Source organism: Haemorhous mexicanus, chromosome 1 (genome assembly GCF_027477595.1).
Source record: "Haemorhous mexicanus isolate bHaeMex1 chromosome 1, bHaeMex1.pri, whole genome shotgun sequence".
NCBI lineage: Eukaryota > Metazoa > Chordata > Aves > Passeriformes > Fringillidae > Haemorhous > Haemorhous mexicanus.
The window spans coordinates 42368871-42383017 of record NC_082341.1 but is presented as its reverse complement, the minus strand read 5'-3'; the positions used below and the strand labels follow the sequence as shown (position 1 = coordinate 42383017).

Below are 14147 nucleotides of genomic sequence, written 5' to 3'. Positions count from 1 at the left end.
GCACAGCATGTATTCTTGACCCTATTCTTGGTCTCACACATACTCATCTACAAAGTCTCGTCCCATTGAGTAAAAGAGCTGTGTTGTGTTGCACAAATGACCCTAAGCACAGTATCTCAAAATAGCTATGTTGCAGGTGAGAATTTTCTTTTTTCTGCCCTGTAAATGTATCCTTTTCCACCCACCTGTTCTCCCACATAAGCAAACATACAGAAAAGTTGAGTACACCTGAGTGCAACATCCTGTGTGGCAGTGCAATAGATGATAATGTGATTTCTAGCTGATATAAAAAAGTCCTTTATGCCAAAATATTTTGCTAAGGAAGACTTAGTGGCACTGAACTGAATCATCATTTGTTTGTGAGATGTGCCTTCTTCAACATGCCAATGAAAAACAACAGGAAATACATAATTATTATTAACTAGAGATGGAATCTAGATTTAAGTTTTACAACACAATAAGCATGAGGCACCACATGATCACAGCAAGCTCAGAAATCCAAGTGGTGCGTATCACACATTTGTGCAAACTCAGACTAGAGAAATCAGTGATAATCAGGCAGACACAGGTGATGGGCTGGTTATTGCAATCTCCTACATCAAATCCGTCTCATAAATTCAGCAATCAGTTGTGTTTTATTAGTGCCTGAATGGTGCAAGAGTGGAGAATCAAGCCTGATTGGAGAGCAGAAAACTTAGACCATGGAGTGGTCTAAATTATGACCAAATAATGAAATTCTCATTCTTGTAGCTGGCAGAGCTCAGACTAAACATATCCTGAAACCTTCATGTATTTTTTACTTTATTTCCCTTTTGAAACCTCAAAAATACAGAATCATTATGTCCTTTTTATCTCAGATGATCACACTACTTCACTTATTTCCTGAACTGTATTTTCTGGCTTAGTGTATTCACAAAGATTGGTTTCAAGCTAAGAAATTCCAGGTTAATTCAATAGCCTCTGCCGTACATAAGCTATTAACAAAAGAATGATATCTAAATTTTGTAAAAGCATGGGGGAAAAATGAAATGCATTTCTCAAAGATTTTCTTAAAATTAGGCTTAGCTATATAATGAGGTTTTGTATTCTCTCTCCATATATCTTGATTGGCTATTTCTATTTGAAAAGAAAAACACTAGGGCACTTTTCAAAGTGACATTTTCAACTCTTTTAATTCCCTGGATATTCGAAGACTTTCCTTCCTTGATCTTCAGAGCAAACTCTTGCTCTATTTCTGATGCTCCGAGCAACCGCTTCGCTCTTCCCTTCTTAGCACCTACTCAGCCCCCGAACGCTTCCGTAGCGCAACCACCGGAGGTGTTTCCCTCGCCTTCACTACCCGAACAGCCGGGTACGTGCGCAGGAAAACTCTGGAGCCCCTGCCAGGCTCATTCTTCGCCCTGTTTTCTCCTACTACCTTCAGTGCCATGCTTTCCTCGCACTCTCCCTGCTTCCAGATGACCCCCACCATCCATCGCACTCCCACCCTGCCCACCACAGGGGAATCCAACAGCAGCCTGCCTCGCTGCCCTCACACCATCGCTACCCAGCGCACAAGGAGCACCAAGGCCTGCTCGGGGAGGTGGTGGAGTCACCGTTCCTGGAGGTGTTTGAGGAAACACTGGACGTGGCACTCAGTGCCATGGTCCGGTTAACACGGTGGTGTTCGGTCACGAGTCGGACTCGATGATCTCAGAAGTCTCTTCCAACCTAATTGATTCTGTGGTCGCTGTAGTCTCATTTATACTCTATTATTTCTACCCAGGAATCACAGGCGTGGCCCTTTCATGACTTTAAGCAGCCCTAAAGCCCAGCGTCCCCTCCAGAGGGACAGGGCGCCGCCAACTCGCCTCCACGCAGGTGGCGGACACACGGGCTTCTTCACCCTGTACCTCAGACCTTCAGCACTTCGCCTCCGCTCTTTTTCCCATGTCTAAGGGGAATTGCTCAGGACCTCCTTGAAACCCAGGGCGGACCGAACCGAGCGGTCCCGTTGCCCTCCGCTCCACTCCCCTCAGACACCCCATCCGCTGCCCGCCCCCACCGCCGCCGCCATTGGCCCCCGCCGCGACTGCGCTTGGCGCGCGGCCTCTCCTCCCCTCCCCTCCCGTCCCCTCCCGCCGCGCCGCGCAGGCGCGGCTGCGCGCGGGCGAGCGTTGGCCCCGCCCCGCCCCTCGCGGCCCCGCGCGAGCCGCGGCCGTTGTTGTCAGTCGCGGCTCGGAGGCGCAGCGGGAGCGGCCGCAGCGCCGGGTCCCGTCCGAGCGCAGCGCGGGCGAGGGGCGCCACCCGCCGCAGCCCCGCCGACCTTCCCCGCTGGGCTCTCGGACCCTCTTCGTATCCTCCTCTGTCCCTCCTTCCCTCCCCGCTGGGCTCCCCGTCTCTGCCACCGCTCCCGAGGGCAGTCGCAGCGGGCGCTGCCCATGCAGGGGGCGGTGCGGGGCGCGGCGCCCCGAGGAGACGCCGCCGCTGCCGCCGTTGCGGGCAGTAAGTTGCCGGCGGGGTTGGGCCGCGTTCGGCTCGGGCTGGGCCGGTGGGGTGTGGTGGGTTCCTTCCTCCCCCTCCCGGAGCCGGCCGAGCCCAATGGCGGCCTCGGCCCAGGGGGAGGAGGAGGCGGTGAGGGGACGTTTCCCGGCCGCCACCGAAGGTCGGTGTGTCGGTGCCGGCGGGGCGGGAGGGGAGGGCTTGGGGAAGGGAGCGGAGAAGCGGTTGTTCCTGCGGGCACGGCGGACTCCCGGGATGCGGGTGTTCATGCGGGATCGGCGGCGTCCCGGAATGCGGTGTTCCTGCGGGGACGATGGGCTCCCCGGACGCGGGTATTCCTGCGGGGACAGTGGGCTCCCGGGATGCAGGTGTTCCTGCAGGGACGGCGGGCTGCCGGGAGCCTGCCGTGCCCCCGGCGCGGCGGAGTGTCCGTGCGGCACGGCCCCGTGTGACCGCGGTGACACACGGCCCCGCGCGTGTGACCGGAGTGACACCGGTCCCTCCGCCACTCCCCCGCTGCTGCTGCCCGCGCCGGCTCCGCCGCCTGTGTTCTCTTGCCGGGAAGGGGGGGAAAAAAAAATAAACAAGTGAGGCGAGAGCCCCGCGGTCCGGCCGCGGGTGCGTTTTAGGGGAATGACGGTGCATCTCGCCCCTCGGAATCCGGTGTGTAGCCAACAGGTTTGCCTTGGTCTCCTTGTGCCCAGGGCTGGAGCGTGCCCCTCCTGACAGAGGCTGGAAGTATCCCTCGTTCTTTGTCAGTACGTGCCGTGCTGCTGTCAGCACACTTACTACGTTGAATTCGCTGCCTAGAGATTAGTATAGAAATTGGTAGAATAACTAGCAAGGTCCTGCATAGAGGTCTTTGTGCTTATTGTCAGGTGAGTTTTGGCATCCAGGTGTCTTAATTAGTGGAAGATGACTTTTAAAAATAGTTGATGTGCAGTCTTAGTAATAATTGAAGGGCAGGCAAGTGGGGTTGAGTTTATTTGTTTTGTTTTGTTTTGTTTTTTTTCCTTTTATTTTAATTTTTTTTTTTTTTTTAGTAAGTAGACTGAGTAAAGTGTTGGAGAACATCCACTCGGGCAAAACCCCCTATATTGGCCAGAGGATGGTTGGTGACAAAAGTGACCTATTTTCAGATTGGATATTTTTATTGGAGATGCTAGTATACCTGTGAAGGAGAAACCTTTATGTGGGATACATGCTTTGGGTTTTTGATTATTCATAAATAGTTTCTTATTGATCATCTCACTTCCAAGAGCTTGTTATGAGTAGATGAGGGCAAAGCAGTTGTTTCTTTGGTGCTACCATTACAGTTCCTGGAGCAGCTGAAGCGTATTGTATGATTTTCAGCCATCTAGCATGAATGAAGTGCATACAAATATGCTTACGCCTGCCCTCTGTAGTGCAGTCGCTACTTAGTCATATCTGCTGCTTTTTTGGAGTTGTTTATTATGGATATATTTGGATCTTCAGGCTCTGGGGAAGGACCAGTTTAACAAATCTCTGAAAGTGAAATCTGTATAGAAGTGTTTACTAGCAAATGTTTATTGTGTTACAGTTAAGCATTTCTTTCAAGGCATGCACCATTAGGAAGTGCATTAAGGAATCCTGGGACTTTTTGGCAGATATATCACAGAAAGTGGGAAATTGGCTCGTGGGTGTTTTTGTACTATTGCTGATCTTTCAAAGGAATCTGAAACAAATAAGAACTAACAATCATTGCCAAACAATGCAATCAAATTTTACCTTGTGAAATATGTCAAAATGTTTACTTAGACTAATGTCTGCCCCTTTGACTTCTAGTGCACACAACATCCAGATTAGAGGACTTAATAATAAAAACTGAGGAGGAGAAAGTCCAGTCTTTTAAATTTTCCTGAATGTCCTAAATGACCAGAAAAGTGGTAGAATGATGACATGTGTTTTTCAAGTGATAGGAAAGGGATGCTAACCTGACTGCTGGAGCTTTGCCTGGTAGGCAAGGTGGCATCTAAGACAGCACATTCATCTGGCTCTTTTGAGAGGATCTTTATGATCCACACTTGAGGCTTTCATGAAAAGCAGGGAAAAGGGAGAGTTGCTTCTTAAATATACTTACTGTGTTATGGTTTTTGTTTTCATTTTACGCAATTGAGAAGCAAGAAAGTACAGTTTGAATGCTGGACACCCTACAGGTTACTGCTGTTCCTTGAATCATTGTGCTATGAGAACTGATACTGCCATGTGGTGTGGGTGGTTGCACTGTAATAAATAGTCTGCTTTCTGATTATTTTAAAGAAATAGCATGTTAAGGGTGTGCATGCTAATATGATACTGCAGATATTCTTTTACTTGCAGTAGTCATCCTGTGCAGTAGGCATCCTGGCCAACCTGGTCTCTTCGAACTGCCTTTGAATCATACTTGAATAATTCTTTGGCAGTCTATACCTTCACTCTATCATGGTCCCTTTTATCCCACTGGCAACTGTAATGCCAAAGTAGCACCTTTGTCTTGCTTGGCCTGTCTTGCTTTCAAGGGCACAGTATCCTGGTGCAGCTAGGTTTTTTTCCTCACAATGTGTCTCTTGTGAAATAATGCACTTCCTTTTTTGGATTCTCAAATTTTCACTGAAATGCTGTAGCTGTAAAACTTATTGGTGAACCTCTGCCCATTCCTACTGAATTGCGTTTATGATTGTGTCTTAAAATTAGAAACCAATGAAACGTGGTTCAGATCAGGGATATAGAGCTGAGCTGCTGTTTATGATGAATATAGTAATATTAAATTCTATAAGCTCTTCACTTTAGTAGCTTCTGAGGTTCTGCCCATCTTCTGTGTCACATTATTTTCAAGCACTTAACTGAAATGCTACAGCTGCTATAATAATGTAAAATACCTGTTGTTTTAATACACATAACAGTATTATGTAAGAGCTTAAGAGGATTTGAAAAAACATATATTCCCTTACAACTCTAGGATAACTCACCCTGGCAGAGTTCTAGTACGCATAAGTTGATTGAGTCACCAATGTTAAGAACTTAATGAGAAATAATTATACTTGCAAAGTATAAAACAGTGCATGTTCACTTTCTGAAAAGCTGAATCCCTGTGTTACAGTGATCTTCTACAACTCCGATGGGACACAAATGTTACACTGTATTTGACAGACTTTTCTTTATGTATCATTGTGGGGTTTTCTGCAGCAGAAAGTTGCAGAAAAATTAGTTACTGACTACTATGTAGTTACTGACTGGACTTGAGAGATGATAGCCTAGGCTTTTTTATAATCTTAGTTCATGTTAAAGTGTGGCAAATTTCAGGTGTCTGGCTGTTCCTGACTAATTTAGGATGCTATAAATAAGAATAAGGTATTGAAACTGAGTAACTGTTGGTTGCAGTCAATCTATTTATCTTTAAGCAGTTTGTATCCTAGATGGAAAACACCAGTCTCATAGTGGCAATTTAAGTCAATTCAGTACTTGAAATTTGTGTTACTAGATTTATTGCTAATCAAATGAAACTATATGATATTTAACCTTGAATATATTAAGAAATTTAATAGAAATTATTATTGTTTGTAATAGGTACTAAGGGTATGCACACATATTTGCATCTGAACACTTGTGTTTGAGATGGCATGTGATGCTTTCACCTCCCTTAATATGGGAAGAAAATCATGCTTGTGGTTCTGAATTTATACAACAAAGATGTAGGTGTTAAAACAGGGCTAACATTGAAATGTTATGCCACACTGAAGTGTTCACTGATTAATGGCAGAATGTTTAGAGCTCCTTTTAATGGTCTTAGCTGCACTCCCTGGCATGACAAAATTATGTGGTAATGTTAATAAATAGACATTGGAAAAAGGTAAAACGATTCTGAGAGTTCATGAACATGGAGTAGATAAAGCAGCTTCTCTGATGGAGTTTAGTTTGGTGGAGAAATTGAGTTACCTGCTTTCTGCAAAATTTCTGCAGTAAGTTTCCTAGATATAAAGATTTAGCGTGCTGCCTAAAAGATGGTGATACCATCATGAATCACCTGATATGCAAAATATTTCTTCATCAGTTCATGTTTCTAGCTATTTTGGGGGAAGAAAAAAGAATAAAAAAAAGAAAATATTATGGGATTTAGAATATTAAAAATCTTCGAAAATCTACTTGGATACTGTTTATCAAGCTTGGAAAAGTATAATTTTGGGCTAGGGAGTCCAACTACCATGAGTTATCTCTGTTGCTTATGCAATTGTTGGCCAAAATACCAGATCTGGATTGCTTAAATGTATGAATGTCTGTAACTAAGATATCCATGCAAATTTTCTGTAGTTGATGAAAAATTTTTTGTTAGTGGGAACTGCAAAACATGAGATTATCAGCTGAAACTAATTTTTTATATATTATAACATCACAGGGTCTGAATAAAGTTTGTATCTGTAAATCAGTTATAAGAAAGAAAGTACTAGCAGATGTCACAAAACTTGGAGTAAGTACTTTTAAAAGACATTATCACATACTACTGTGCAGAAGATAATTTATGAGATGTGGCTATTCAGGAAGATCTGATATTTTTCTATACAATAATACTTCAGGAGCAGCTTCAGAGCTTAAGTGCTGTATTGCTGAAGCTTCTGGTATGTAAACAGGGTATTGTCTCTCTTGCTATTTTTCTTTAAAAATGAAAGGCCACAGGCTGGCCTTTGAGAGAAGGCATAAGAGGAAAACAGATACAACATGAGATTAATTGCTTTTGGAGCTGTGGCTTGTGTGAGGACTTTAAATGGTGTAAAGCTCTTGCTGAGTTCTTAAATCTGTAGGGCAACTTGTATTTGTCTTGTGTAATACCTCCTCTTAGAAATGGAAAGTACCTTGTGAACTGCAGCAAATTATCAGCAAGGTTGTGAAAGTACTTTGGGCTTTTAACATGTTTCACAATTGGAACCAGTGCCAGTAACTACCGGTGATGGGTTTGTCAGTGGCTCATAGTTCCATCAGTCTTAGTGCATGTGTCCTCTTAATAGCTTTGGAGTCCAGTGTATAATCATCATCCGACTGTTACTGCTACTGGCTTACTATTGCTTTGGAGTCTGCACATCAGCATAGTCTATTTTTTTCTCATTCACCTGCTTGGAAAGAAAGAGGAAATAGACATTCTTGACTTTTAAAGGGGAGGCCTTGAAGGACCAATTCAGATCCAGTGGCTTCTTTAAGTTGTATGGAGGGTGATTCTCAAACAGATATCAACTATTAGGTGGAGTTTCTACAACATAGTTCTCAAATTTTAGTTTGCTTTTTTCTAGTGTTCTGAAGATCACTTACCACAGCATAACTGTGTGAAAGGGGAAAGCTTAAATTGTCTACGCTTGATGTAACTGCATTAGTCTTCAAGAAAATAGATGGTCGACAGCAATCTGTAGGTCTGAAAGTTTGGGAATTCCTTATCTAAGAAATAAATGTTTTCTTTAATTGATGATATCCAGAATCATGTTTTGTATCTTTTACATTTTCTTTTTCTCATGCATTGGATTTACCTCAAAGTGTCTTGCTCTTAGAAGTCAGGTCATGCAGGCTCTCATCATTTTCTGTTACGAAATGCTGTTAGTAACTTTTTTCTTCTCATATCTATAATAGCGCTGCCCTTCCCATCCTCCAACATTTTGTTGGTCCAGGAGCAATGTTTTACCAAGTTTATTGACCTGCCAAATATTTCTGTTGCTGGCTGTTCATTGAATAATGGACCTTAGAATTGGAGAATTCTTGTTGGCATTTTGCTTTTGCTTCAATACTAAGAAGAGTTAAGGCTAGACATCAGTAGCTCTAATGCCTGCGATACATTCTAAAATGACAAAACACATTTCATTAGAGATTTCCCAAATGTTTAGAATGGCAAAACTTCATCAGTAATTGGTGTGTCTCATATATTTTCAGAGCAAAATTCTACAGATTGTTTAAAACTAGGGAGTACAGTTAAGTTTTGCAGGTTAGTTCTTCTTTTTATGTTTGTAACACAGCGTTACTTGATAACTCTGCATCATGATCTTCATCATTTTAGAGGTAGTCAATGCTGAATAGTAGAGAGGTTTGCTGATATATCTTGACATTTCAGTAACACAGTATGGGCTGGATATGGACACTGATGCCTAACGAGAAAATGAAAGAAGTGCATGTACACCTTGAAAAAAATCTCCTGTAGTGTTTTATCCTGGAACTCACTGGGAACAGGAGAGTTTATAGGGTTTGTCATCAGTGAAAGGGAAGATATGTGTGTATGCTGTGGTGCAGTCACATAAAGTGGAAAGTAAAGCTTTAGAGGGCATTGCATATATAACGGCTAAGTTGTAACACTGCTGCCTCTGTGAATTGTTTTCCTCTGCCCCCCAAAAATGCTGCATGTACAAAATGTTTGGCTGTAGGGTGAGTGTAGATTGCCATGGTTTCTTTGAGTACCTTTGAGTGGTAGTTGTAAAGGCCATAGGAAGGTGGAAGAAGAAGGGCTCTGCTGGATCATGACACCTGTATGCAAACAGAAGGAGAATACACTTTCCTGGGATACTGACTCCCATGCTGAGTCTTGAATATTCAAGAAATACTGGGTACTAGGAGCTTAAGAAGTTTGAAGTATGCTGGAGGAGTTGCATAATGATAAGTTTTCAGGCCATGTGATATGCATTGAGTGTGTGTGTTTTTCACATGTCACTCTTGCAATGCCTTTTACCTGCTTCTAGTGTGTTGGTGCTCCCTTATACCAAAAGAAAGGTGATAAAAAGTTCCTCTGGGGGAAAGCAGGCTAACACATAAGTGAAGGGGTAACAGTGCAAGTAGTGGGTCATATAGTAAAAAGACTGTTTTTAAAGGTTCATAGATTACCCTGTAAAGATACCTTACATTAGGATGACAGATAAAAATTGGGAGGAAATATTGGAAAAAATAGAAAAAAATATATTTGCAGTTTATTTTACTGAGTTAATATGTTCTTCAGTGTGCTCTCAGATTCTCATGATTTGTACAAATTCTTTTCAGAGTGAAAAAAATTTGCTTCTGAATCTCCCTATTCTGTGTATGTCAGATTTTGGATTTAGTGTTTCTAAGAACACATTCAACATAAGTCTTACCATCAACATACAATTATGTAGTAAATAAATAATTGGTATAGATGCTGTTATTTATCTGAGACAAAAGAGAGCAAAAGGAGAAGCAGGGTAAAACTTTAATCTGTCTGGTGGATGTATATAATGTGTGCATCCACTGAACTATTCATTCTAAACTCCTGTTACAGAAAATGGAAGCATGTGCTTTTACAAAATGATTCATCTGATCTTTGAGGCTATCTGCTTTAGGGTGCAATTTGTTTTATCACAGACTCTTATCTGTGTTGACTGAATCTCCATTTATCGTGAAGGGAGACAGGAATGGTTAGCTGTCTGTGGAGCGACAAGTCCCAGTGAAGATTACTTCAGCTCTTATGTCTGTTAGACTGATGATTCAGGGAAGCCTTTGCATTGATAGTTTTTCAACATTTTGTTTAAATGGGACCATAAAGCTTCATTTTCTAAAGTAAGCTAATACACACATTAGGGTAAGATGAACTAGGCTGGTTTTACATGCAGTGTGTAAACTAATGAAACTTTTTGAATAGAGTGAATTCCTTAAAGAAAAACTAGTGTCTCTGAAACATGCTTCTTTTTCTAAACAGATCTATTCATCCATCTTTTAAAGATGGTTGAATCACAATACTGTTGCTAAGCTTTTTAATAGGATGCATATGATATTACAAAACAGCTCCTGCAGATCTCCATTAGGGGCTGTTTGCTGTGTTTTGTGGGATAGGTATATGAGCTTCTGTGGAAAGAAGGATCTGTTCTGAATTTATTTACTGGTAAATGTCTACATTGCATAAAATAAGTATTGGGGGCGTAGCTGAGTTCTGGTATAATTAGGGAAAAATGCATTTTTAGAACCATAATTAGCTGCATGGATTAAACGCTGCTAATGGTTAGTTAACTCACCAACTAGAAAAACCAAACTGTGATGCTGAAAAATGAACTTATCAGGGGTTTAACATAATGTGAATGAAAAGACAGGTAAGTATTTTCTGTGATATAACTGTCTCTTAAATGCTTTTTCTCAGGCTGTCATTTGTCTTGCCACTAACATGTGGCTGGTGGAAATTTTGATTATTGTCTGCTTTAGTCTGTAGTTCCTTCACTTGGGGAAATGTTCAAGAGGTCACATTGTAAACTGGATCACCAAAATGATCCATCATTAAAAGTAATCCTGTTTTGGAGGGCCATGGCAAAACTAGAGGCTTGTGTGGTTTCATCTATAGTCAGCCACAGTTCTGGTGTAACTAAGGAGGCCACAGCAAAGGGTCTCAAAGAGGTTCCAGCTTGAAATAGTGGATCCTTAAGTACTGTCAAAATTCGACTTTCTTACTCTTAAGAGAAATTGAGAAAAAGAAACTGCTCTGAAATGTATTGGTATGGCAACTGCGCTCCTTTAGATAGCATATTTAAATTGTAACCAAGGCTTGTATCTATATACACCATGACATTTTTGCATCCACTTCCTACTACTGAACAATTCTAAATTTTTGTACTTTCCAACCATGTGTTGTATCTGAGATCCCTGTATTTGGCGGTGGGAGCTTCATCTATGCAGATTTATTTTAAAACCACAGAGTTAAGGTTTAGTTGGTCTGTTATTGTGGAGACTTTAACTTAAACTGTAAATGAATTTGAATTAATTTTGTTACAGCTAATGGGGCCACAACATTAGTAAACATAGTTTATCTTCTGCTTCTGTAAGCTCTTATCCTATTGATTACTCTCTGGTATATTTCTCCATTGCTTAAACATAACTGGTTTTTGCTGGAATTCTGTTGACAGGTTGATTTTTATGTGTATTCTGTGATTTAAAGTTAAATCACTTGTTGAGCTTGTACAATGATGGTTGAGAATGTGCCAAGTGAACAAAGTAATGAACATAAATCTTTCCTTACTGCTGAGGGTTGCAGTTAAATTCAGACAAGCTGTCTTTAATTTGTGTGCTCCAGTTTCCCTTTAACTTCTTTAATCTAGAAGCAGTTAGGAGTCAGATTAGGAGGCTGTGGAGACAGCAGTACTAAAAAGCGTGTCTGTGTGGGGGGTTTTGTTATTGTTGTTGGGTTTTTTTAAATGTTGGCAATCTCTTTAGGAGTGAGACTTTGGATTTGCATGACCATATGGGGCACAGCTGAGTAATATATCCCCTCCTGCTTCATACCAGCTAAGATTAGGTGCTTTATGTATGTGCATAAACCTGTTTTTCATTAGTCTTCATTTTGGGTTAGGTCAGTATGATGGAACATTACATAACTGCAAAGTAAAGTATTTCTTGAAAATGTTGTTAGTGTGCAGTAGTAGTGAAAGAACCCTCAAATTGGCCTAAGACAATTTAAATAGAATAGAACAAACCAGAAAATGAGTAGAGATGGGTGAGAGGAATGCTAAAGCATGTAGAATAACCTCTGCAAAAGGATTTATAGACTAGGATTAGAACAAAATTGAGTTGAAGCTAGGAAGGGAGGAAACTAATTCTGTGAGTTGCTTGAGGCAAGGTAAATGGAGTATGATGGTTCTTGTTTTGGAACAGACTGTGAATGAGAAGATGCACAAATTATCAAGAGATTAAAAACAAACAAGAGGAAGTGGTTCTTCTCACAGCACATAGTTAAGTTATTCAGCTCTGCTGCAGTATGTTCTTGATGCTAAAAATTCACATGCTTTAATAAAGCACCTGCCCAGTTTCACAAGGAGGGGTGGGGTAGAATCCATCAAGTGCTATTAAACACAAACCCACTCCTCTCAGATGTAAAGAAGTTTTTGAGTCTCTGAAAGATAAGGAGAGTTTTATTGTTTATTGTTGTATTTGTCATTGTATTATGTTGTTCCCTATGCATTCTGTTATAGTTTCTACCAGGTAGGAGAGTGGGCATTTAGTTTAATGTAGCATGCTTTAATTCAGTTTGTGCTTTTTTGAGTAAGGATGGGATGTTGTTACATGGGAATGGTAGGGGAAGCTCTGTAAGATGAGCAGTTTGTGAAGCATTGGGAAGCAGATATGCCAACCGTCTTCTAGTGGAGTGGTTTTTGGAAGAGCATGTGAAGCGTAGTGCTTAGTAGCAGAATAAAAGGGTGCATTCAGCAACACAAAACCCAGTGAAGTTTGTTGAAGCTTGATGACTATCTTTAAAGAAACACAAAGCCCCAAATCTCAATGTTTATATTGTCTGTTATTGTATTAATGCTTGTTGTACTTTACCCTGTTCCTTGTCTAGGTTATGAAGTTTTGGAAGTTAATTGATTTCATTCAAATTTTACAGGTGTGGAGGTCTCAAACTGAATTCTATGGGTTTTGTGGAAGCAGACAGCTGGATAGCAAAGAGGTTATACCATGGCTCCAGCTGAGAGAAGCAGTAAGGTGAGCTTGTTAAACATCACAGAATCCTCATAGGACCCCCAACCTTGTAATTGAATTCATATGAAACCAGGTTCATTAGTTTCACTGTCTGTGAAATAACTTGTTTAGCAGGGAGTGTTTTTAATCTAATGCTTACATTTCAACTTGAGAATAACTAATGTAAGGGACTGTTTGGTTGCCGGCTTCCTTTTCAAAGTTTTTCTTTTTGAAGTTCCGTTTTGAAACTGAAAATATATTCTAAAGAGCTGTTTTTTCTGTATTTTAGAGTTGGCGATGAGCCATCTAATTTTCATATTTCTAACTACTTTGTACTCAAAGTTGGATAAATGGTTAGCTTTTCGATAGCTACTGTTTTTTATTTAAACCTCAGTCTAAGTTAACAATGCAGGAAAAAGTTCTGGTAGGTTTTGTGTGTGGGAAAAAAAATGACAATGGGACGTAAGACCTTCAAAACCAGTTTTGAATATGAATATTTTATAAATTGGGTCTTGTTTGCTTAAATGCCAAATACCTGGTAAGCAGGAATTCACTACACAAAAACTGAACTCTTGAGTCTTCTCTGCTTCTTTCCTACTCTTCTTCACTCATTCCCAGGCCTGATGAACATATGCAGCCTACCTCTAAACTTTTTATCACTAGTTTGTATAACTTCCATCAAAATATTTAACAAAAAATTTTATTTACCACTGAGGATGTCCAACCCAAATGTTTCATTTCAGCCTTCAAAGCTTTGTTCACTTGCTGTAATTACAGTATTGATTGATAATGCTCCAGCTAATTAGAGTAACAAAATTAAGTATTGTATGTTGCTCTGAGCTTTACTAAAGAGAAAGCTGTTAAAAAGGGGAGGTAAAAGTCCCAAGTGGTGCCATCAGAACTCTGTATTAGAGCTGTTTGATGCGCAATACGAAGGGATGTGCCAAAAAAGGATGTTAGGTATATTCCTCTTGATGATATTCTGTGCTGCCCAGCTGTTTTATAGCATATCTGGAAAAATTACAGATTTCAGCTTTGCCAATTTTTAACACCGATTTCAAGTGCTGCGTGAAAGATTTCTGGCTCAAGACAATGAAGGCCACTGAATTTGTGATAAAATTTCATTGTTGAAGTGTTAAAACTCACTTTCTTCAAGCATACTGATAATGTGATGTCAGAAATCTGCAAGTTAGCACAACCTGCCTTATTAAATCCTTTGCAAAGATTTCTGAAGATTATTTCATAAATAATCT

The 14147-nt window shown here is 41.0% G+C and overlaps 1 protein-coding gene across 1 annotated transcript in view; it reads left to right on the top strand.

Annotated features, from left to right (window-relative positions):
• The first annotated feature begins 2212 nt into the window (after window positions 1-2212).
• Window positions 2213-14147, top strand: part of SNRK (SNF related kinase) — a 39984-nt gene continuing 28049 nt past the window's right edge. Inside the window, exons 1-2 of the mRNA XM_059847042.1 lie at window positions 2213-2484; window positions 12821-12918. The gene's annotated coding sequence lies outside the window, so the exon portion shown is untranslated. The remainder of the gene's footprint in view (window positions 2485-12820; window positions 12919-14147) is intronic.